We start from the raw sequence: 26,789 nt of genomic DNA on the forward strand, positions 1-26,789 counted from the left end.
CTAGATACTGAGGTCAGTACTGATGCTGTGCTACATCTGTATGTGCTAGATACTAAGGTCAGTATGGATGCTGGTGCTTCTACATCTGTATATACTAGATGCTGAAGTCAGTACTCATGCTGCTGCTGCTCTGCTACATCTGTATGTGCTACTGGCTAAGGTTAGTGCTGTTGCTGATGCTGACAATATGCTCAGACTGAGAAGGAGGAAAGTGTTCAGGCCCAGGGTCATCTTCCAGGAGCTACATGAGTTAGAGATAGTAGACCACTACAGGGTGGACAGGTTCATACTATAGGAACCCACCGAGCTCTGCCACCCTCAACTCAGACCCAGAGCCAACAGATGGTAACCCATCCCAGTGGAAATAATGGTATGTGTAGCCCTTAGAATACTAGCTACAGGTACTTTTCAAAGACCTACTGGGGGACATGATAAGCATATGTTAGATTGTGGACAAGATCATGTTTTTAAATTCAGGGTTATTGACATTGTTTTCCCCTCCCCAAGAGGTGGTGATATAAATAACTCCTTAGAAATTAAAGAATATGAGTGGATTTTAAGGTTTGCTGGTGACCGTTCTCCTGGCTTGAACAGTATGCTGAGCCTTAAACCAATTTTGGTTAAGCTCAGTAGATTGAATTTATAATTATGTATATTGTTTCTACAATATGAATTTTATAATATGAATTTTATGTGTAACTTTGATTATTAATCATATTAGCAAGCTGAATTTTAAATTATTTAAATTTTTGTTATGTACTATAGAATCATTGTTATCTGTGTTGTTTTAACTTTGCCTTATTGAGTGATACTTATGGTCATGTGATTTTTGGGCTGCTAACCACATGACTATTTTGGGCCTGTATATAAGATGAAAGAAATGTTATAAGTTTGTAGCATTGAAGAAGGATTATGTCCGAAAGCTCTGCTGTGTTTTGTCATTAAAGTGTTTTTTCCTTTTGGATTGTCTGCTTGCAGTACTTTGGCACTTTTGATATTTGTTATATATTTGCCGTGAGGATTTTCCACCATCAAGGTCCGTCTTGCAGCCTGCTAGTCTGATATGGCAAGTGTAACTGTTTCTGTTAAGTCTCTAATAAATGTTGAGACAAATCCTTTATTAACTTTTGCTGAGGAAATGAATCCTGTAATTGTGGATCTTGCTGTACCTGACACAGATGCTGTCTCTGAATTTAACAAAGTGTTACAAACATTAGAAAGAAAGGCTAACACTTTTAAGCGTTTGCAATGGTAGCGTTTTAGTTTTAGCATACATGGACAGAGGGATTGTTCCCAGAGGGCTACGTATTCTTAAAATGCCCTCATATGGGAAGCATACCCAGAGCTGCTAAAAAAGTGGCAACAGCTGAATATCCAATTAGGCTTGGACTATATGTTGCTCATGAATGAGTATTTTTTATCTATAGAGGAAGACCTGAAGAAAGATATTTGTACCCTTGAAATGATATATTGGCTCTGCCTATCTTTTCAAATATGTCTAACCATTTTCATGACATGGTAGGAGACTACAAACTTTGGATGCCAGAATGGAAGCAACTAAAAAGCGAAAACTTGTTTGTGACATCAATGATTTTGGCATAGGAATATCTTCTCTTGGCCCAGGGAGAACATCCCTATAAATAACAGCAATAGATCCAAAATGAATACTAAATGCGGCTCATAAAGTCAAAACAAGAAGTAACCTGGATACTTTGGACGATATTAGCGACGTTAATGCAGTTTCTAATGAACAGAATAAAGGCATGTAGTACAACCCCGTCTGAATCTGCGAATGGTTTGACCATAACGCCAGCCATAGGGGCAGAGACTTCTAATTCCTGTGTAACAATCGCGAGTGACCACAGCGCCTGGAAATACAAATGATGAGGTGGGGAGGAAATCACAGCAACTAACTTTAGTTTTGCTTCAAAGCGTTTTCACTGGAGCGACCTGAAACCGTGAAAGAACAACTGACAACGCAGAGGAATTCCCAGTTGTACGCTCAGAGGCATCTAATAAAGGCTCAACAGCCCTTTAGGCACAGCCAAGATGGGCCGAAAATAATTAAAGGTACGTTGAATTTATCAACGTTCCAGCTACAAGAAGCCCATATATCAGTACTTTCAAAGGGGCTTAACTTTATTCCTTCAGGTGGAAATGACCTGGTGTCTGCACTGACTGACTTGAAAAAATTCACCAGAATGTTAAACTTTAAAGTTGTTGTTTGGTCAATCATCTATAGAAGAAAGAGGCTTTAAGTGCCTCAGTACTTTTATCCTATTGCTGTACCAATAGTGAAGGCTTTTCATGATTTGTGTGAAGTACAAATTAGGCAATTGTATGAGAGTAGTAATAAGAGTAAAAGGAATGAGTACAACTTGACACTGGATGAGTTTAAAGCATTTAAAGATCTGTGCTCCTGTAAAGAAATAATAATTAAACAAGCTGATAAGGGAGGGGTAGTGGTGCTCATGGAACGTGACAAATATTTAGATACTATGTCCTGTTTGCTGGAGGATACTACTGCTTTTAAACGCATCACTGGCATGGATGTAAAAAAATGTATATCGTATGTTAATATGGTCATCTATGACTTACAGCTGCAGGGTCAGATAGATCTTGATTTATTTAATTATTTAACAGTTCCTTGGCCTGTAACACCCCGCCTATATGGAATACCTAAGATCCATAAGTCAATCATGGATCCACCTATGAGACCCATCGTCTCAGGAGCAGGTTGGGTGACCGAACCCCTGTCAGTTTATTTACATGGTCAGTTACAACCTTTTTGAATAATTGTGATTCAGTTCTACGTGACACATTTGATTTTTTACAGAAGTTACGAGTAAGCTATGACACTGAGAAGGAACAAATGATGAATAATGAGTATTATTTGGTAACTCTGGACATTGTCTCTTTTCACGGTCATACCGAATGATGATGGGATTGACCTTTTGAGAGATTTTTTGACTTCATGTCCAAACCCTGATTATGGTAAAATAGAAACATGGTGTAGCCTTCTAGATGTGGTTTTAAAGAATAATGTTTTCCTCTTTAATGAACTTACGTACCTTCAGCTCACTGGTGTGGCTATGGGTACTTCCATAGCCAACACCTATGCTAACCTAGTGCTCTACCAGTGGGAAAGTAAGCATATTTTGAGTGATCTAAACCCTTATAGACAACATATTAGATTCTTCCAACGTTTTGTAGACGATTGTTTCCTACTTTGGAAGGGCAGCTTGGATATATTGAATATGTTTTGGACTATTTGAATAGAGCTTCTTCCTTTCTAAAGTTTAAAATGAGCTGTTCCAAGACTGAAATTGTGTTTTTGGATGTAGAAGTTATATTTAAGGATGGACATGTGAATACTAAGTCACATAGAAAGGATGTGTGTGCTGGTAGATACACCCACTTTCATAGCATGCATGCACCACACATCTTTAAAGGTATTGTGAGGTCCCAGTTAGGAAGGTTGAGTAGGCTTAACACTGATGACTGCTGTTTTGAGTTACAATTAAAGGATATGTTAGCGGATTTTTCTGCTAGTGGATATGATAATGTCCTACTCTCTGTGGAGAAAGATAAGGTGATGCAGGAGAGGAAGACTAAGTTTGCTCCTACCTTCCTATCTGACCCACTGGAGACAGATGCCCTACCTATGAATAGTACCTAATGCGTATGGACGTGACTAGATATGTAACTGCATATAGTCTTACAACACCATCCATAAAGCAAATAATATTTAAGAACTGGTTGATACTAATGGCTTCAAATGAACTAAAGGCCTTATTGGGTGATAGACCTATATTTGCCTATAGGAACATGAGAACTTTAAAAAATTCATTATGTTATAAGGATTTTTCTACCAACATTGTGAAAACGCTTTCCTCTAAGTATGGTACATGTAAATGCCACAATTGTTCATGCTGTGGAGATATTTTTGACACAGGGAGTGACCTTTATGTTCATCCAGTAACAGGGAAAACTTTTAAATTTTATGTCTCAGCTACTTGTCACACAACACATATAGTGTATTTGGCTACCTGTGTGTTATGCAAATCTTTTTATGTAGGCAAAACCACTCGTAGGTTGAAAGAGAGGATTACAGAGCATAAGTCTGAAATTAGAAGATGTGTCGAAACAAATGCTTTATATAAGCCTATGTTAGATTGTGGACAAGATCATGTTTTTAAATTCAGGGTTATTGACGTTGTTTTCCCCTCCCCAAGAGGTGGTGATATAAATAACTTCTTAGAAATTAAAGAATATGAGTGGATTTTAAGGTTTGCTGGTGACCGTTCTCCTGGCTTGAACAGTATGCTGAGCCTTAAACCAATTTTGGTTAAGCTCAGTAGATTGAATTTATAATTATGTATATTGCTTCTACAATATGAATTTTATAATATGAATTTTATGTGTAACTTTGATTATTAATCATATTAGCAAGCTGAATTTTAAATTATTTAAATTTTTGTTATGTACTATAGAATCATTGTTATCTGTGTTGTTTTAACTTTGCCTTATTGAGTGATACTTATGGTCATGTGATTTTTGGGCTGCTAACCACATGACTACTTTGGGCCTGTATATAAGATGAAAGAAATTTTATAAGTTTGTAGTATTGAAGAAGGATTATGTCCGAAAGCTCTGCTGTGTTTTGTCATTAAAGTGGTTTTTCCTTTTGGATTGTCGACATGATGAGGGTCTCACAGACATCTGCATCCAGGGTACTCCACCAGTTCCTATATGCTATGCAAACACATGCCAGTGAGCACATTTATTTTCCCCACACCCCTGAGGGGACAGCCAGCAGTATGCATCTCTTTCACCATATAGCAGAATACCTTGAGGTGCCGGGTGCCATAGACTGCACTCATGTACACATCAAAGCATCACCTGGTGAGGAAGGTAGAGTCTTTGTCAACCACAAGTGGTATCACTCCATCAACTTCCAGGTCAACTGCAATGCCCAGGGCATTATTATGAGTGTGTATGCTGGCAGCCCTGAAAGCTATCACAACTCCCATATCTGGCATGAATCTCAGCTGTACCAGATGTTTGCCAGGGGGGACATCCCATACAGACAACTACTGAGGGATGCTGACTATGCACTGGAACCGTGGATGATGACACCCATCAGAAATGCACACAAGCCTACTGAAGTATGCCATAATGAGGTACACGCACAAACTAGGAACATCATAGTGCATGTGTTTGTGCTGCTCAAGTCACAGTTCTGGTGTTGTGATATATTAGGCGAAGCCCTGCAGTACTCTCCAGCAACATGTGCACAGATGTTCACAGTATGTGCCATGCTACTTAATATGATCCTGCAGAAAAAGCTATGGCAGGACCATCCCAGGGAAGGGACACACAGCCCCCCACCACAGCCTACATCCACACAACCACAGGCACAGGGGAACTTGGAGGAGGAACTCCCTGAGACTGTCCCTGTAGGCAGACATAGACATGCCCAGTATACCCTGGTCTTGGCAAAGAGGCAATGGATAGCACATACACTGTCAACCTAGGGTCCTAGGGACTGACACCTTACTCCAACTCACATATATAGTAAAAAGGATGCCAGTCATGGACCTACTGCATGTATGTAAGGGAATAGAGTGGGTTGCTGAGCTACTTGCATAAAACTAACAGCTACTTGGGACATCAGGTACTCTGTCTAATACTGGGTGCCCCATAATATGTAGTATGTCACATGGCTGGAAAACCCCCTGCAGTCTGCAAGGGGAATGCCAAATAGTGGTGGTCATAGGACAGATGTAATACTTTTAATGCCAGAGTCCACTACCCCCAACATACCAGTGTTCCCATACAACTGTAGTAACAGTTATGTTTATAAGGATATAGCTGCAGACCACACAATCCCAGGGCTGTCACAAAGAACCTGGCCAAATGTCCTATTGTACACAAAACACATTGATCACAGAAGGGCTCACACGGTGTATGTCTGTCTGCTGTGGATAGTGTGTGGAATTAAACCTCAGCTTCCGGAATCTCACTGGTCTAAGTACATTACCATGGTTAATGGTGTTGATGGTTCAAAGCTGTCTGTACCTACAACTTATGCATGTCAGATACTCGTATGGTAGGAGTCCTATAGACTGTCAATATGTCTCAATGCTAGAAAGCTGGACAAAAGCAAAGTCAATGGGTGGCAGAGGGCCAAACAAACAGACATTATACATGCTCTGAGTGACTTAGTAAGTGGGTAGTATAACAGCAGGTTGCAACAGGTCAGATTAGCAGCAGGGTGTGAAGGCCATCACTTACCTGTGTCAGTACTTTTCTGTGGGCTCCATGTATTAGTATATTACTGGGAAACCACAACTGTATGAGGAACAGAGCAGACATATGGAACAGAATGCTGGACATCCTGCAGAAACATGTACAGTAAGAGGTATGTAGACTGTCACCCTGTGACTGCTGTTACAGTATGTACCCCAGTCACATCATACCCACAATAACCTACAGCAGAAAATCTGCACAAATCCATGATCAGTGGTGGGACAAAGGCCCACATACAAGGGCAAGGATTAAATACTGCCAGGACAAATTTATAAACTGCAGAGAATAACAGGCCATGAATTAGCACACGGGTTTGCTGATGTGTATGGAGTCAGTAACTTGAATGTCTGTCAGCATGTCTGAATGCCAACCTATAATGATTTGCCAGTAATGTACCAGAAATCTACAAATCTGTGTACAACGTAACATACATATGCAGAACACAGTACATTTTATTATAATACTCACACTTGATAGGTATGAGACATATATATTACGTTCAGCACATAGCCAGGGAGTGCTGTGGACAATATATTAAGGAGGTGACTGTTGAATAAGGTGCAGCAGCCAACTGGCTGCAGCACACAAAATCCCAGACTGGACTACAGGTAGGTCTGGCCTGGAGTCACCTTGTAAGTACTGATAGTCACACTGGGCATGCTCCTACACTTAGTTAAACTAACCCCATGTCTGATGCTTCATTTGCCTGAGGAACTGATGTATGAAAATATGTGTGTGCATACAGGCAGCTATGTATATGTATCTGTCTCTCCCTATCCCCCCCTCACACATGCTTACCCAATCAGTATGTGGCACAGATATTTAATATATATATATATATATATATATATATATATGTGTGTGTGTGTATATATATATATATATATATATATATATATATATATATATATATATATATATATATATAGACACACAAAGAGAGAGAGCTACATGAAGGTGTAGAGTGATTTAGACCTTCCACATATATCTATCTAACACACACACACAGCTACAGTTACATCCCTGATATCTCTCTCTCTCTCTCTCTATATATATATATATAAACACATATACATGTATATATGTGTATGGGGTTGTACGGATGTCCACACATACATGCAGGATGCTGGGATTATCTGCACCTAAACACACAACAGTTGTTAGATGGTAACAGACTAAGGCTGCATAATGACAGAACCACCAACCACAGAACCCTCTGCCTGTGGAATGCCACCCCGTAGACAAACAACAGTGAGCAGGTAATGTAATGTGCAATGGCATCAATGCCAGACTTGGACAGACCATATTGTCAATTGTCGACCTTGCAAACTGTAACCGGCTAGACATGTCTAAACTGGTACCTGTACACACATAGCAAAGGTATTAACACATACCCTCTGCTAGGACACTAGATACACTAACAGCATAAAGCGGGTTCACTATGCAGGCCACACATGCTGTGTAATACAAGGCCACTTTGCATAGTCCACAAGTACTGCAACTGCAGCCATGTGTACAGCAGATTTAACCAGTGGCATGTGCAATAAGTACGACAATCTATAATGTGCAACAGTAGGTAGGTAGGTGTTCTAATCTCACTTCAGCACTGTGTGTGTGTGTGTGTGTGTGTGTGTGTGTGTGTGTGTGTGTGTGTGTGTGTGTGTGTGTGTATTTCCCTAACAGAGATACAGATATGGCCATCTGGCTTTTGTCAGTGCCATGGTGAATCATTTTATGGCCCTGTGAGTAGTGTGCTCCTGCACATTTTCCTCCCTGTCAACACCTGCTGATGTCTCCCACCATAACAGCATTGGCTAACATTCTAATAACAAATAAACTCCTTGGTGTATGCAATAACTACATAGTGCTCTAGTGTATATTACTATATAAGAAGAGGTTCTAATCTCGCAACAGGAAACTGTGTGTGTATGTGTGTGTGTGTGTGTGTGTGTGTGTGTGTGTGTGTGTGTGTGTGTGTGTGTGTGTGTGTGTGTGTGTGTGTGTGTGTGTGTGTGTATAAATATATCTCCTTGCAGGAGTGTGCCTGTCTAACCTATGTCTGTGGAATGGTCATAAATTTTAAGACCCTATGCCTACCTGCCAGCCTCCCCATTGTCATCCTGTACAGAGCCTTCTGATGTTGTCCACCTTAACAGCAATGGCTGATAACCTCAAAACAGATAAGCTCTGTGGCACACACAATATGTCTGTAGTGCTCTAGCATATACTACTAGATTGGTAGGGGTTCTAATCCCACACCAGGCAACTGTGTGTGTAGAAACATACACCCTTGGAGTAGTGTGTCTGTCTCACCTATCTCTGTGTAATGATTATGCATTTTAAGGCCCTGTGCCTACCTGTTGACCTCCTCATTGGCCACCTTTACAAGGCTCATTGATATCATCCACCTTAACAGCACTGGCTAACAATCTCAAAACAGAAAAGCTGCATGGTGCATGCAATAAGTACATAGTATCATACTGTACATACCTAGCTAGGTAGGGGTTCTATTCTCAGTAAAGCAACTCTGTCAGTGTGTGTAAACATACCTTCTTGCAGCAGTGAGTCTGTCTCAACTATCTGTATGCAATGGTTATACATTTTAAGAACATGTAACAACCTGCCAGCCTCCCCATTGGCCTCCTTTACAGGCCTTGCTGATGTCATCCACCTTAACAGCACTGGCAGGCACTCTCACAACCTATAACCTCCGTAGCACATGCAATTAATCTATGGTACTATGGTATCTACAACAAGATAGGTAGGGATTATAATCACAAAAAGGTCAACTCTGTGACTGTGTGTGTGTATGTAAATATACCCCCTTACAGCAATCTGTCAGTCTTGCCTATGTGTGTGCAATGGTTAAACATTTTAAGGCCCTGTGGGTACCTGCTGCCCCTAAATAGCCCACCTCTATCTAGGCATAAATGCTATCTGCTACCACCTACATTTGTAGGTGCACAACACTCAGGTGACACTTATCAAGGGTGGCATGTCTTGTTACAGGGTATGCATGCAGGATTACACTGTCTACCTCATTGCTCCTGACATACTGCTATAGACAGATGTACCTTGGTAACCATGCAGATATAAAGCCTTACCTTGCTGATCTCAGATGTTTGCTTTGCTACCATGCAATCCTGAGCTGCTGAATTGCCACCAAGTCTCCACAGCGTAGTTACTCACATCCCTGCAACAGAAACATAGAAAGTTCTGAGAGATACCTGTCAGTCTGTAACACCTCTGCCAATTTAGCATCATGCAACAAAGGAACAAATATGTTAGTGTGTACTCATGACACATGCCAGCAGACAGCACCTCTCATGGCATAACAGAACCACAGTAAATAATGTAATGTAGTGTACTATAGTCACTCTGTGCATCAGACATGTATTTGTATGTCCCTGCATCAATGTTATGGATTGCAGGGTTGTGGCACAGGTATCATAACATTCACAGGAAGTGTCTGGGGGTGCCAGAGGCCTAGGCTATGCCAAACGGTTGACATCATGTGTGGGGGTCAGGAAGGGGTAGTGGTCAACTGGGCCATGGAGAGGTGCTGTGTGTGCCTGTTGGTGACCTGCATGTGCCAATGATGTATGAGTGCATGCATGTACACAGTCAAGCCATGTGCTAGCCCTACACATGGGTATGTTGGATAGCAGTGGACCATACATGGCAGACTGCACAGTTCGCCATCTCTGGCCACAAACACAGGAACTGGCTCTGCCAGGAGTGGCACTGGCACAACCATACCCAGCATCAGATGCAGTACTAATCACTGATGGTGACTGGTGTCTGCTGGGCCCATGTCCCTCATGGGACTGGTCAGGACCATGTGCCCATAGATTCATATGTTCTTAGGTGTATACTAGGCTGATGGCCCTGGAGCCTTTACAAGCCTAGTCCATAGGATTACCCTGGCATTGTGCCACCCAACCTTAGATCCCAGTGCCTCTGTCAAGTAGAGGCACTGAGGTGATCCCCAGGGTGAATTTTCTATTTCACATCCACTCATCAAGATTTCTTTTGAAGAGGGCCAGTGAGGTGCTCTGTTTGACATGTATGGGAAGTCTATTCCATAGCATGGGCAGTCTCTGGGTTATGAACCTGTCCCTCAAGCATGTTCTGTTGATTGTAATAATGAGGTTGAGGTCTCTGGAGCGTGTGGTGCTGAAGAGTTGGGATTTCTTTAGATGTAGCTGTGAAGATTGGGTGAAGATAGTTGAAGGCTGCCAGCCTAGCCAGATAGAGTTTGTAGATAATTCTGTCATTTGTAAATATTATTGCAAGCCACAGGCTTGTTGTCTTAAATGGAAAAAATACTGTTACATGTGGAACTGAAAAAATGTAACAACAGTGCACTCTGCTGTAAGTCAAGCATTTTATGACTGTCATTGATATTTGAAGTTGGTTCTGGCCAGTCTAGATGAAGAAAGTCTTGCTATTGTTTTAAGGCCAGAGTTAATGGCCAGAATTTGCATGCATAAATGTCCTTTATTGCTCTGGTTTCTGCCCAGAGGTGAAGAATGTAAATGTAGTGAAGTGTGAAGAATGATGTAATGTGAAACAGGAATGTGATTTTACAAACATAATCAGAGAGCATTAAGCATTTTTGTCTTAACCATCCAACTCAGCACTGTCTTTGCTCTATATGTAAGTTTATCTTAGATGTGTTTTCTCTTAGAAATAGCTAGAAACTAGAAAGATTAGACTGTTGTTCTGTGATCTCTGAACTCTTGACTAGCACTGTGTAGTAAAAAGTATTGTCTTGTGTTTTTAATTATTTATTATTAAATATTTTAAACCCTTTTAACTGTGGCTGTTCTGTGTAGAGATATTTTAAGCTCTAGAGTACATTGCATGTATATAGTGATCGTGTACTAAGTCAGTCTGATAAGCCTTGACTGTTTAGTCACACTTACCAGTTGAATAATAATATTGCGCAGTAATAATTTGACACCCTTTTAAGAGCCTTTGAGTAGCTGATAAATATTAGTGGGCCATGGCAGCTGATACTACCATATAGTCTGGGAAAAAGGGGCACAGCTGGAGAACCTGTGCCAGCTTTCCCCAGGAGTGTCTGTATGGTTGTATAAACTCTTCTCAAAGTGTGTGTGTGTGTGTGTGTGTGTGTGTGTGTGTGTGTGTGTGTGTGTGTGTGTGTGTGTGTGTGTGTGTGTCAGCTACTTGAGCAGGGACATGAAGCACTGGTTGGACAGAGAGGATGCTGGAGGTTTTAGCTTGCCCACTAGGCTGAGATCTGGATCTTATAGCTGTGCCAGTGGGAAGTCTTATTGGGGACCTGGAGAGCAGGGGACCGACCAGCCCCAGACTGACTGTGATCTCTGTGTACTCTTAAGGGGAAATTGCACTTTACTGTGTGTATTTGTTATCCTTTCCTCCTATATGAGACCATCCTTACTGGTGTTAGTGGTGAGGGTTGAGGCTCCTTCATTGCTGGGCCAGGGCACGGGCATCACAGTAGCATTTCTAACAGAGCTGGGTCAGGCATGGCTTTGTAAGGCAAGCAGAGATTGCCTCTAAGTAGGCAATATGAGACAGTGAATAGTTGGAGTTTTTTGAGTCTGTCCATATAGGACAAGTGTTTAAGATCTAGGAACATCTTTGTGAGGTACTTTTGTGGCCTCTTCAGTTGTTGCAGATGTCTAGTGAGGTACATGGCAAATGGGGCATTGTATTTGATGATTGACCTAATGAGGGAAGAGTAGAGGGAGACAATGACCTCTTTCTTCCTGGATGCAAAACTTTCAGTAATGAGATGTGCCACATAGAAGGACTTTTTGACCACAGTGGCAATGTGGTGGTCAAAACAGAGGTTGCTGTCAACCTGTGCTCCCAGATCTCTTATAATGCCTTCAGTGTTCAGTGGACTACCATCAATGTGGTAATTCATGGGAACTGGGTTTTTCCCAAAGGGGATGACAACACATTTTTGGCATTGAGCTTAAGGCCATGGTTCTGACACCAGTCATTGGTCTTAGTGAGGCCTTCCTGCAGGATGTCAACATCACTTGGAGAGTTAATAATGGCTCCCAACTTGCAATCCTCTGCGAACTTTGTCAGCCAGAGTCCCTTCATGTTGGCCTGGACTTCTGAGAAGTAGATACCAAACAGGAGAGGATGCAAGACTGATCCCTGTGGGACTCCACTCATGACTGGTCAGCAGTCTGACTTGGAGTCAGCTACTTTCACACTGTGGGTTCCATCTGTGAGCCAATTTGCAACCCACCTAGTTATATAGGGGTTGCTGCCTAGCTTAGTGAGTTTTTCTATGATTCCTGAGTGGGGAATGGTATTAAAGGCCTTGGCCAGATCAAGGTAGGCTGTATTAACTACCTTGTCTTCATCTGCAGCTCTGGTGACTGACTCAAAGAAGTCGACCAAGTTGAACAGGCATGATTTACCCTTCACAAAACCAAACTGTGTGGGATCCAGAGTTTGGAGATTCCCTATATCTTTGTTTATTAGGTCCATGATGATGCGTCCCATAGCTTTGCATATCAGACCTGTCAGGGTCTGTAGTCGCTCCTCCTTTGTGGAGAGGGTTGACTGTAGCAGTGCACCATTTGGTAGGGACAAAGCCTGAGGTTTGGTTATGACTGAACAGGGCACACAGGTGATGTGCCAGTTCACTCTGTAGTTCATGTAGAACACAGCCAGGGATATTGTCAGGTCCCATAGAAGCTGTATTCTTGGCCTTGGGCAGTGCTGTTTTAACCTGTGCAGCAGTAATTCTGGATGCCTGGTGATCTACTTGTATTGTGACTGGTCCTTTGGGGGGAGGGGTAAAGTTGGCACTGAATCTGTCGGCCAATATATTGGCAATATCTGTTGGCTCAGTATAGGAGGTACCATTGTGCAGTAGCCCAGAACAAATCTGGGTATTGCTGTGGAGATTCTATACATAACTATAGAAGCTCTTGTGGTTGTCTTTACTATCTGCTGCAATTCTGTTTTCATAGCTAGCTTTAGAGGATTTCATGAGGGACTTCAATTTTTTGCTGAGGCTGATAAGGGAATTTTTCCAGTCTTGGGGCTTCACCTTATTCCGCATCAGTTTCCTCCTCCTGTTGTAGAGGTTGTTTATGGCAGGGGGCCACCAGATTGGCTTTCTTTTATGAGGAGAGCATCTTGTTTCTATTGGGTATGGCAAGATCTATGCATTTGTGTATATATATATATAGAGAGAGAGAGTGCATTGGTGTATGATTCAGAGGTCATGCAACTACTGTCCATTTACATGGATGCCATGAAGTTAGCCACCTCTGTTATTAGGAGCCCAAAGTTAGCTTTGGAGAAGTTTTTCATGGTGGTTACCTTTGTGGGGGGGGGGTGGATTTCCAAGGTGATTAGTTTGTGGTCGAATCTAACCAGGGAGGAGTTGACTACTGGTGTAGAGCAATGGTCACCCATGTTAGTAATAACCAAGTCAAGGATGTTGCTCCCTCTGGTGGGGGTAAGAATGAGCTGGTCCAGGGAATTGGAATTAATGAATTCCAGGAAACGTTGGGCAAGTGTATTGGTACATGAGTAGTTTTTCCAGTTAATGGAGGGGTAGTTGAGGTTGCCCAGTATAAGTATGTTAGGTTTGACCCTAATATTCTCCAGGGTGCTTAGGAATGTGAAGTGTGAGTCTTGGGACATGGTTAGAGACCTATAACAGGCTGCAACCTGAATTGCTGTCTTACCCAATGTTAGCTGCACCTGAAGTATCTCTGATGCATTATGTTGGGCTACCAGTCTGGAGATGTGCACATCCTTTATGAATATGGCAACACCACTGCCTTTGGAGCTTCAGTCCAAATTCTGGGGCAGAAAGGTGTTTAATGAGTTATAGCCTGGTAGTGCTGCCTTGAACCAGGTCTCTGTTACAGCACAAATGTCAATGTTCTCCATTTTAAGGAGTGCTTTGAGTGAGTGCATTTTGAGATTTAGACTTCTAGTGTTGAGCAGCATGACCTTCAGATTTCATTTATTTGTAGCTGTTACAGTGGTAATTTGGTCTTTGGAACACCACCTAAAAACAGACACTATAGGAGTTGCAAGATCCTTGGCCAGTATTCGGAAGCCCGGGGATGACAGCTGCAGGCCATCTCTGGCAAAGCATCAAGGTCTGTCAGTCATGTCATCCCAGGCTGACAGATACTGGGTCCCCTTAGAATAACACCAGAAACTTAGCCAATTGTTGAAATCAATAATTTTCTGCTTGTACTGGGCTGCCACATTGTGGTGCAGACAGCACCATCCCGTCTGTAGTGCTGGAGGTACTGCCATTATGGCAGCGTGAGTGTGCATGGCCATGTGGACTCTCAGAAGATGTTGTTGCTCACCCACAGCCATGTGTCCAATGCCCTACTCCTACCAAATGTTCTAGCACAGACAATAAGCAGTCAAGGACTGACAATGTCTCGCTCCACCATCTGTCCACTACATCAGTGAAATGATGCATGGCATCATCAATGTTGTTGATGGAGTCACGGATACCAGAAAGTGATACATCCATGATCCTAAGCATACATCTGGTGTTGTGTTTGGAATGTGTCTGTGCCTCCATGATGGCCTGAAACATGTGTTGAGTGACTCGTGATAAGACACAATTGACAGGTGGTGGATGGGCAGCAGTCCTTGTTTTAGTATCCCTATCAATCTGTCTGTGTGGGACCTCACCAGGTTTCTGGCTATGGCTAGTGTCAATACTCCCTGATGCCATAATTGCCACACTCTCCTGTTCAATGCCACCACACTCTGACTGTCCAATATCTGTAGCCTCAGGGGACTGGGTATTTGTGGGCATACTGACTGTGTGTGGGGGCATTTGGGGAGCAAGTGGTATGTCAACCCATGGGACAGATTCAGTCCCCAACAACCTCACCTGTGCCTCACTATGGCCACCTTCATCATCAGAGTCCAATGAGACACTGACATCAGGTTGTGAGGGGGACACACTCCAAACCCTATGTTCACCTGTGAGGTGGAAAACAACATACCTACATTAATACTTGCACTATTATGTCTGCTGAGCCCCCCCCCACACACACACATACACACATACAGGTGAGGTGGCACAACTGCATTATACATACCATGTCTTATTTATGATCCCATGCACAACTCACATGCAGACTACTACATACACAGACAAGACAGGCCCTTAATAATATGCACTGCAGCTACATCTGGTTAGTGCTGCCAGTACTATACACCTGTGTGATAAGCAATATGTAACTGTATGTGATTGACCTACACCTATAACGCAGTGCACTCATCATCACCATACTATTGCCCCTGTAGAGCAAAGTGCATAGACCTTCAAAAAAATTAGTGCAAATATGTTACAGCTCCTGCAAATACACTACTGTAATTACTTATTCAATGCACTGCAGTGAACCCCTCCAAAACCAGACAGACAAGTATTGTACTCTGGCTAAGCATAACAGTTATTCCTATGGTAAACTAGCTTCCCTTAACATTCTTAGGGTATATTTGAGCCATACCAAAACAGTTTCACACTCACCGGCTACAGGATGTTGGACACTGGCTGCTCCAGATGTACCTATGGAAATGAGAAGGAGAGGTATTGTCAGCAAACATAAATGTGACATTGTTACAGGATAATGTGCATATAACAACATGTACAGTAGGAACTCTGTACTTCCCACATTGCTGACATTCTGAGTATGTGTGCACAATGTGCATTACAAACAACCCCACCCCAAATGCAGATTAACTCAACATCTGTGTACTGGTATGTAGAGGCTGTCACAATGACTGCTTCAGTATTACAGTGATGAACACTGGAGGTTTACCTGGCTGCTCCTCTGCTGTGGAAGCTGTGCCACCCACCTCCATGATGTATGGGGTGATGGATGCTAGGGAGTTGGTGGCTGATGCCAGGTTTGCGAGAGTGGTTGTTCAGCTGCAGGCCCTCCACCAGTGGCAGCATGGTCCCTGGCCACAGCAGCAGCCCTTTGTCATGCAGTATTTATCATATTCATGGCCCGGTGGTGGACCTGCTCATAGCTTCTTTCCTGTAGCACTACTTGCTTTATGGATGCAATAAGGTCAGCCCACAGTGCAGCCCATTGCTCCCAATTCTGGTGACTCCTAGAAAGCAGGATATTGTGATGGAGTCTGGGGCCATCCACTATCACATTGTTTTCAGCAGCATAAAATGGTGGGTGCCTCTATCTGTACATGGTGTCTGAAAAACAAGAAGAGGGGAACAAGTCACAGGACCACATACATTGCTCTCCACTATGTACACACCCTGCACATCCAAACTGGCCAGCATTATCCTCCAGTAACTCCCACATGATACCCTGCCATCTATCAACACACTATGTATGTGGTTATCAGCAAAATAGCGGCAATGCATCTTGCGTTTTCCTACTACTTGCTGCTTGTTGTCTAAAGTATTCAACTACTTCTTTTCTGTTGCATTTATTGCTGCTTGTTTATAGCTTGTCTAAATTGTGTTATTGTAAGCCTCTTAAATTTGGTTTAAGCACTCAGACTTTATGCCCACCCCTTAGTCTGGTCTTTCTTCCTCAGATTCTAACACATATGGATGGACAATGTCGTACAGGTTCTCCTGCCAGTCTGGTTGATATGGGCATCCTGACACAGTGTAGCAACTGTCTCATGTACATGGACAACCATGTACTACCACTACCTAGGAACACAATTTGTGAGAGATGCAATTACATTAGGAATCTAGACCCAATGGTCTCTCTCTCTCAAGCCAGTATACCTGGCACTGAAAAGATGTTCAACACAATCACTACACCTCAAATACCACCCACACCTACACAACACACACCCACATATGTGGAGCTCCTCAGCATACACATACACAAACAAAGGGGACCTCTGAGGCAAAAACACATGCAATCTCCACAGCCCTCCAGACCACATACCATACATAGTACACATATTTGTGTCTTACAGCCACTAAAGCTTCACCAAAAACCTAACATATTAGTCATAGGAGACTCCATTGTGAGACACACAGATGTGCCTCTCACCAGGCTGTATAAGGAGAAAGTCACAGTTAGTTATCTGTCAGGTGCTAGAATGTACCATATCACATACGCACTGAAGTCTCTCAACAACATCTAGTGTTGCCATGCCGGGATGAATGACTTCAGATGTACCTCCCTGCACTACATGAAGAGAGACATGATCGAGCTCACTGAATATGTGTCCCAGGAAGGTATGTCCCTAGCCTTAAGCAACATTCTACCATCACCCAGAATGATGCCTCAATACAAACAGGGAATTACTGACCTTAACAACTGTCTTACTTTCAGGTACAATTCCAGGGGGATCCAGTACCTGACAGCCTGGGATGATATGATCAACAAACCACGATGCTTTGCCAGGCATGGCCTGCATCTGTCTCACCTGGGCTTCAGGCTTCTGGCAAAGGTTCTTGCTTCCCCCATAGTGCCTTTTTTAGGACAACTGATGATTTTAAAACTACCAACATATAAATGTCAACAAAACACAATGTAAAGGTTGTGCTGCTAAACACTAGGAGTCTAAACATAAAACTGCATTCATTGCAAGCAGTCATCACCCTGGAAAATGCTGACATTGTGTAGTCACAGACATCTGATTCACAGTTGCGAGGAGCACACCAGACTTACCTGGTTACCCATCCTATCATACATTCAGACCCCAAACTTTGGGCAGTAAAGCCAAAGAATGTGTAGTTTCAATATCTATCACGGACATACACACCTCCAGGCTGGTCACACAGTATGACATACAGGGGACACTCAAGGTGCAATTAACCATTGACAAGACCCCTTTTCAAATCATAGCTAGCCACTGGCCCCCAAATCTGACTGAAAGTGGCCATTTCATCTATACGGACCTGTTTGACTGTATCATAATTCGACCCTTTACCCTGATCATGGGTGACTTTAACTATTCAAACATAGATTGGAAGAACTATCCATGCCAGAACACAAATGCCAAGAGATTCATCGATGTTGTTAATGCAAACACCTTTGAGCAGCTAGGTGATACTCCCACAAGTGGTGGAAATATCTTGGACATGGTATTGAACAACATGAGTAACCACTGTAGCATCCCTACAGTATCATCCTCCTCCCTAGTAAGATTCAACCATAAAGCAGTTACTGTCAAACTCGCCATCTCCCACAATACCCATCTAGCTAGTGTCACACATAAATATGTCTCCAAAGTTGATTACCGCCTCCTGAGGGATGGTATAAACAGCTTCACAGCCCCCTCCCCCCCTGTAGGAACTGGCACCAATATCCAAAAGTACACCAAAGCACTATACAAGCATGTATATACAGACATGGTATCAGGAATACCTGACAGGACTCCATCATCTTTGGCAAGGATAAGTAAACCTGTCTGGTGGACATCCACAATTACAAGAGGAAAACATTGCTGTCCAAGACCAAGAAGGAGCAGGTACCCAATTGGAAGCAATGTCTCCTTGGCCTGAACAAACAAATAAGAGCAGTACTGAAATCCTCCAAAGCAAACTATGAGGTCAAATTGGTGACATTTACTACAGGTAGTCATGAGTCCTTCTTCATATATGTCCACAACCACAAAGGAAGCACCCAGATCTGTTCAGAAGTGGTCATCAAGGACACCACATATACAAATGTTGTAGATATATCAAACTTGCTGGCTGACAGATGCAGTGAAAACTTCACCCCTCTGTCTCCCCCATCAGTAGATCAGGACATCCCCAGTACCTGCCTCTTCCCTGTACATCTAGGGGACAGGTCATCACTGCTCTCTCAAAGGCAATAAATACAGCCTCCATGGGACCCGATAACATCCCAGGCTGCATCCTACATGAACTCAGCCAGGAACTTGCAGCGCCATTAGGCACCCTATTCAACCAAAAACTGAGTACTGCCTTTGTCCCAGCTGAGTGGATGATAGCCACTGTCATCCCTTTGCACAAAGGTGGAGCATCCACCAATCCAGGAAATTATAGACCCATCACCCTAACTAGTCTGATCAGCAAGGCCATGGAACGGATTATCATAGACCTCATTAACAAGGACATTAGCAATCTAAAAACACTCAATCCCACACAGTTTGGCTTTGTCATGGAAGATCATGTCTGTTACATTTGGTCATCTTCTTCGCGACAGTCACCGAAGCCATGGACGAGGGGAACACAGTACACACCACCTACCTTGAGCTGGCTAAAGCCTTTGACATTATTCCTCACTCGGCCATAATAGATAAACTCTCTCAACTGGGGATCAATCTGTATGTTACCAGATGGGTAGCAAACTAGTGCACTAATACAACCCACCTAATCAAAATAGGGGAAGCCACCTCAAACAGTACACACATAACAAGAGGTGTACCCCAGGGTTCTGTCTTGGGGCCTCTGTTGTTTGGGATATACTTTTCTGAGGTGCAGGGCAAAACCAGTGAGCTATGTCTGAGCAAGTTTGCAGATGACTGCATTCTGGGTGCTGCCACCAAATCCCTTAGTGATGTGGGCATCCTCCAAGAGGGTCTCACCCAGACAAATGACTGGTGCCACAAACATGGCCTCGTGCTGCATACCACAAAATGCATCATCATCCCCTTTGGGGAGAGTGACGTCATAAATTACCACATGCCTAACAATGTCCTAAGCACGCAATCAGTTGTGAGGGATTTGGGCACACAGGTTGATAGCAACCTAACTTTTGATCATCATGTTGCTTCCAATATACAGAAAGCCTTCTACATGGCCAACCTCATCATGAAAGGTATCTCATCCAGGGATGAGGAGGTCATAGCTTCTCTGTATTCTTCCTTTATAAAGCACATTATTCAGTAAAATGCCCCTTTTGGCATGTACCTCGCAAAAGCACATGCAGCAGTTGGACAGACTACAGAGGTTCCTCACCAGGAGTATCCAGGGCCTCAAACATCTACCATACACAGATAGGCTAAAAGCCCTACCACTCTACTCAGTTTCATACAGATCCCCTCAGAGGGGACCTCTGTCTGGCATACAAGGTGATCACAGACCCCACAATTCAAGCTCCACTCGAGTAACCCACACATGTGCCCTCAACCTGGTCTGTGACATCAACAGGACTTGTTGGCGACATAGATTCAGGTCCCAGAGACTCTCCCATCTGTGGAATACACTCCCTCTCCTTGTTAAGCATAGTACCTGTTTACACCTTTTCATGTGCAGCCTGGATATCTGGATGGGGAAGAGGAAATACACCCTTGGGATTCCACCCATGTCCCTGTTGGACTGGGGCATCAGGTGCTGACTTATATAAACATGAGCTAAACTCTTGGCTAGGCTTATATGGGGCTCAGGACCAATAGGCTAGTAACCTCCTATGATCCAATGAATACCAGTTTTGGCCCTGTGTGCTGTGACAGACTGTGTTCTTATGTCTCCACTCCCATCAATGCTGTCTACTGTGGTGTGTCCCCTATGGTTGACATCCCAGTACCATGTCATACAGCCACTGTCCGACACATAGGGAGTGTTACTACAAGTATATGTGGACAGTCCAGCAACATCCATGTAATGCAATGACAGACAACACTGCAATCATGCTGTAGGATATCGCCACTGTAGGTGTCCGACTTCTGCATTACACAGACATTTGTGGATGGTGTACATGTGCCCGATATATGGGGACCCTCTGCCAGACAAATGTGGATGTCTGTCAAATGGATGGACAACACATAATGGTTGTTCTCAGACTGTGGGGAATCTGGATGTCAAACACCAGAACCCTCAGAAAACAATTATGGTACAGTAATAGCTGTTACTGTATTCATTCCCTTCCATTGTAAGCTCAATATGTACACTATGTCACTGAGGTCAGGCCTGTGTCCCCCCCTCTACTACTGGCCATGACCTAAAGTCCAGCTATGAGGGTCACCAGGTATGCTAGCCATAGCTCTCAATCAATAAGATACGGATGTCTGGTACACAGTGGCCTAGCCAGAGTACATCAGGGACAAGCATGGACACCTGTACAGTGTTTGACCTATTCCTGTCTGACATTCACAGACTGAGAGGAGCTGAATGATCGTACATCATGTGATAGGCCAGCTGTGTCCACCATTGCTTACTGTCACTATTGTCTAACACACAATCCAGTAGCATTTGTACAGGATCTGACCATTGTAGGAGGGACCGAGAATGCCACAGCTGTGATGTATTTCACAGCAGGCAGAGTTGACAGGGAAGCCTGTAGGTGCTAGACAGCTGACTATCAGCTACATGTCATTCCAAAATATGTGCTACAGGCCTACTGTTGTACTCCCTATTCCCCATAACTGCATCCTCCCATCTGCGTCCCCTTACATGGAGACTTCTATTACATACCTAGTAGAGGGCTGTACTCCTTTTTTTGCAGAAATCCTGAAGAATAATGATTGTGATATCACAATCTCTCTTGGTAAAGAAAGTCACAGACCTGTATGGGCAACTGCTTGTCTTTTGTAGGTAATGCTCATGAACAGGTGACTACCTGTGCACCAATCTGTGGCTCAGACTTGCTAACTGCATCCAGAACAGTTGGGTTCCACTTTCATTAGCCAAAGACATGGCACAGCAGTGCTATATTTAAGGCCTTCATGTAGGCCTTAGCCCCTTTCCTAGTCTGTGAGATGGACATTATGGAGGTGTAGAGACTACAGCATAGCAGAAGACAGGTAGAAATATTGTTTACTGTTGGGACTTATGTGGTATGTCCACAGTTTTGCATGCTTTGTTTGGCCATTGTGAAAAGACTTTCTGATTATGTGGCAGTTTAGTGTTAAACAATGTGGGTTGAGGTTAGTAAGGGGGAAGACAGATGTGAGTGTCATACTTTATACGCATCAGAATATGCATAGGTTCATAGGTTCATATGTGTTTACTAGGCTAATGACCAGAAGGGCCTTTTTAAGCTCTGACAAGTTCTGATACCCTTGATAAGTGTAAGCATGGGCCTGGGAGGTGAACCATTTACAGATTACCTGTTTGCATTAGAGACATAGGTGCCAAACCAGGGATGAATTTCTGGTTTCCCATGCAATTGTCCAAGCTGCACTTGAATTGGATTAGGGAGGAACTCTGCTTCATATGGATGGGGAGCCTTTTCCATAGACAGGGGTAGTCTCTGGGATGCATACCTATCTCTCCAGCAGGCCCTATTTATATCACAGGCAAGGTGTAAGTCTTTAAAATGGGTAATTATGGTATTGTTTGTTTTGTGGATATGTAGGAGGTCCATCAGAGTGGGGTCTGACAATGCCCTGTATGCCAGACATAGCTTTCCCCTCAAAAGCCTGTAGGAGACAGAATACAGGAAAAGGGCCTTGAGGCAGTCTGCATAGGACATACTACTTACACCATGTATTCTTTTAGTGAGGAACCTCCATAGACATTCCAGTTGTTGGGTATGCCTAGCTAGGTACATACCAAAGAGGGCATTGTACTCAATGATAGGTCTGATGAATGCCGGATACAGTGGAACAATGACTTTCTTGGACTACCTTTGTTTGTAAGTTGTGCAACATAGAATGATATCCTCCCCAGTGTAGACACATGATGATCAAAGGCTAGATTACTATCTATGTATGTCCCTAAGTCCATGACTACTGGGTCAACTCTAAGGGGTGTGTTGTCAATATGATAGTTATCAGGGATGGATGACTTCCCAAAGGATACTATTATGCATTTCTTGGCATTTAGTTTTAGTCCATGGCTCTGACACCAGTTGTTTGTCTGTGTCAGTCCCTCCTGGAGAACATTTGTGTCAGTGTGAGATTCAATGACAGCTTCTAATTTGCAAACATCTGCAAATTTAGTCAGCCAGAGACCACTGACATTTGCCTTGACTTCTGTGAAGTAAATTCCAAAAAGGAGCCGTCCAAGGACTGATCCCTGATGGACTCTACTTGTGACTGGCCTCTTTGTAGAGGTGGAGTCTCCAATTCTATCTTCCTGGGTCCTGTCTGTGAGCCAGTTGGCTATCCACTGGGTGATATACGGGTTTGTACCTAACACCTCCAGTTTGTCAACAATGCCTTGGACAGGTCAAGGTAGGCAGTGTGAATGATTTTGCCCTCATCCATTGCCTTGGTGACCTTCGCAAAGAAGTCCACCAGGTTGAGTAGGCATGATCTGCCCTTGATGAAACCAAACTGGGTTGGATCCAGTGTCTGGAGGGTTGGTATATCGCTATTGATCATCTCCATGATAATTCTTTCCATTGCTTTGCATATAAGACTATTGAGACTTATGAGTCTGTAGTTTGCAGGGTCTATAGATGGCTGACCTTTGTGTAGAAGGATGACTGCTGCCTTTCTCCATTCATGAGGCACAAAGCCTGTTTGGAGGCTACAGTTAAATAGTAATTTCAGAGGCCCTGATAGGTCATGTTTCATGCTATTTTGAAGGTATCCTAGGAGACTATCTGGGTCCATTGATGCAGTGTTCTTGGTCTTAGAGAGAGCATTAGGGACCTGTTCCCTAGTGATAGTAGGGGGAGTTATATTGGATGATACTTCCTGAGGGAAGGTTGAAGGGGAGAGAGGAGTAAAGTTGGAGCTGAATTTATCAGCCAGGTGGTTTGTTATATCTTCTGGCTCAGTATAGGTGGCTCAATTTACAATGAGCTTTGCACACAATTGTGTATCGCCTTTGAGGTTATGGACATAGCTAAAGAATGTTTTGTGGTTGTCCTTGGCCTGTTGTCCATGCTGCTGCAGTAGCTGCTGGTCTATCAGCTATGCATGTTTGTAGGGGAAGACTGTGACACATGCCCCTGTTGGCCTGTTGGTTGAACTTTTCCCCACACCCTCAACCTTTTATGCATGGGTGTTGTGTGGATCCCTTGTTCTAGGTGATTGTGCGGTATGGTAGGTCTGTAGCAGGTAGCTAAGCATACTGCTGCATACATTGCAGGCTGCAGCTACTGTGTTTTGCCCAACAGACATACTGGGGAGTATGAACACATTGGAGGACAGCACGTTGTATATGTCTGAGAGGGAGCAGTGTCAGCTCTTTCATTACAAAATCGCAAGGGTGAGGGTACCCATAACAGTCCAGGTGAGGCATGTGCTTCAGGTATATATGGTATGTAAAACTGCCATCCAGAGAGTGGTAGGTGACATTTATGAAGCCTATACATATCTGTGCAGTGTGTCCCTACCTACATCCCTTTGACATGCTAACATAGGTAGCAATGAATGCAGTAGCAGCAACCAGTTCTGCTTAAAATTGCAGGACTCAGTCATTTACTTGTATTCACAAGCATGTACTTGAAATGCAACAGACTGGACTCGAACCTAGGACTGTGGATGGCAAAATGTACAGCATGCTAGGTATGTAACAGATTAAGCTACTGTGTCAGTATTATAGCAGCTGCATTTGTAGGATATATTTGCATGCATACAGTCTGTTACATAGGATTCTCAAAAGCACGTGTGTTGAGATGGGGATGACATGTGACACTGATCTGTCCGTCATGAGTTTCTAACCCCAGTCTGTACTGACTTGCCAGTACTTCAGCACACAGACTAGGCTTTGTGACAACCATGCCAAAAGTAGGTGGCACAACTGTGGACATTTTGCAGCAGTCTGTGCAGTTGTCAGCCATACCTGATATCCCAGGCCTCAAGTACATCCATCAATATTTATTTGGCTGTGTACTGGTATGGTTTCTGCATCACAGTCCCAAGTACTGTCAATTTTCCCATTATATGTATGAGCAGTGTGTCACTGGCAATCAGAATATGTTTAAGGAAACACCTGTTTTACTTCAGAGCTGAGTGTCCTAGTGGGCTAATACACTATGTTATAGTTGACAGTGTCCTGGATTTGAGACTTGGCAGGGGTAATTTTTTTTTGCAGATGTGCATAACAGTGTCAGAAACAGAGAAAGTGATTAAGATAGTTTTAAGCAGTTTTAAGTGGGTTTGTGCAAACTGATATGATTCCGTGTGACAGCACGGGAAGCAATGCACCACGTAGCTCTGCTTAAACCCACGTTAATTTGAAAAAAAAAAGAAAGAAAAAAGGGTGATGGGAAAGTGGTAAAATGGGGGCAAGCAGGGAGAAAAACATACTGAAAGGCAGGTAGGGATGTGCAGGATGGGTGTAGAAAAGGACCATAGCTCTCAATTTCTTCTACAGCAACAGCTGTGCAGGTTGCAGACAATTTGGAATTTGGAGCCTCTGAGGGCATCATAAATGTGTTGATTGATACATGTAATGATTAAAGTGTGTCCAGTGGACACAGGTGTGAAATGGAGAGCTATGTATGGGGCGATATTTATTTTGTGGGACAGATGCCCATTTTATTTTAAGGAGAGAGTGGAATGTTGAGGAAGGGATATAGGTACATGTGGGGAGTTAAGCTGGGTAGGAAAGGTAGCATTTGCAAAGAGACAAGACAGCATACAAGGATGGTGTATAACACATGAGGGGGTAAATACCTTGGACGGGGAGGGTGTTGTGGAATCGGTGAGCCATGCGCCCCCAGATGGCAGCAGTGAGACTGAGTTCCCTGCCCATGGACAGTCACCACTGCTCCTTCACTGCCCCAAAGGTGGCTGTGCTGGGGGCTGGGCACTGGGGCCAGCCTGCACCTCCAGGTTGGCCAGTCTGCTCTCAATCCAGCACAGGTGATCATCCAAACCACAGTGAACGATCCTGTGCACCATCCCTGGTAGCTATAAATGGCTGACAGCTCCCTCTCCATGCCTGCTCCCAGGGTGGGATGGGCCCCCATCCACTGAGGTAGTTCCATCCTTAGGCAGTGCAGGACCAGTGGAGGGGGCAGCATGAGGTTGGATCACAGATGTGCTGGGACCCGGTGCCACTGCCAGCTGAGGTAGGGTAGTTAGATTACCGGGAACTGGCCTACCCAGTTGAGGTATGGTGTTGAGGTTTTTCAAAGTGTATAGGTTAGCAATGAACAGAACATTTAAAGTTTAGTTATAACAGCTTGCCAGGATGTTGCAAATAACCCAGTAAGATAACATTGCATAGCATATGGAATACAACAATTAGTGGCATAAAAGTCAATACTGTAACAGCATACCAGTAACAGTTACGGCATAAGGCCAACATCATAGGTAATTCAGCAAGGTATGTTAGTATGCAGCCATTGTAATATATAACAATAATAAAACACAAGGGCCAACATAACATTTTGAGAACAACATATGTTAAACATAAACCATACCCGATGTATAACAATAATAAATTATGATGCAGATAAGGGGTGGGGGAAGAGAAAAAGACAATCCATTACTACCAGTATAGGCTATACTGTTTGCAACATACTCTTATATGCTCTACAGGTCTGGCCTTACTTTATATATGCAGGTGCCCTACAGCTTCTGTAGCACCTACATACATCTCAAGCTATCTGCATGGGACAGTATGGGCCAAGCTGTAACACCTACAGGTACACAACTAC

This window comes from Protopterus annectens, chromosome 14.part0 (genome assembly GCF_019279795.1).
Source record: "Protopterus annectens isolate FY-2018-M chromosome 14.part0, PAN1.0, whole genome shotgun sequence".
NCBI lineage: Eukaryota > Metazoa > Chordata > Ceratodontiformes > Protopteridae > Protopterus > Protopterus annectens.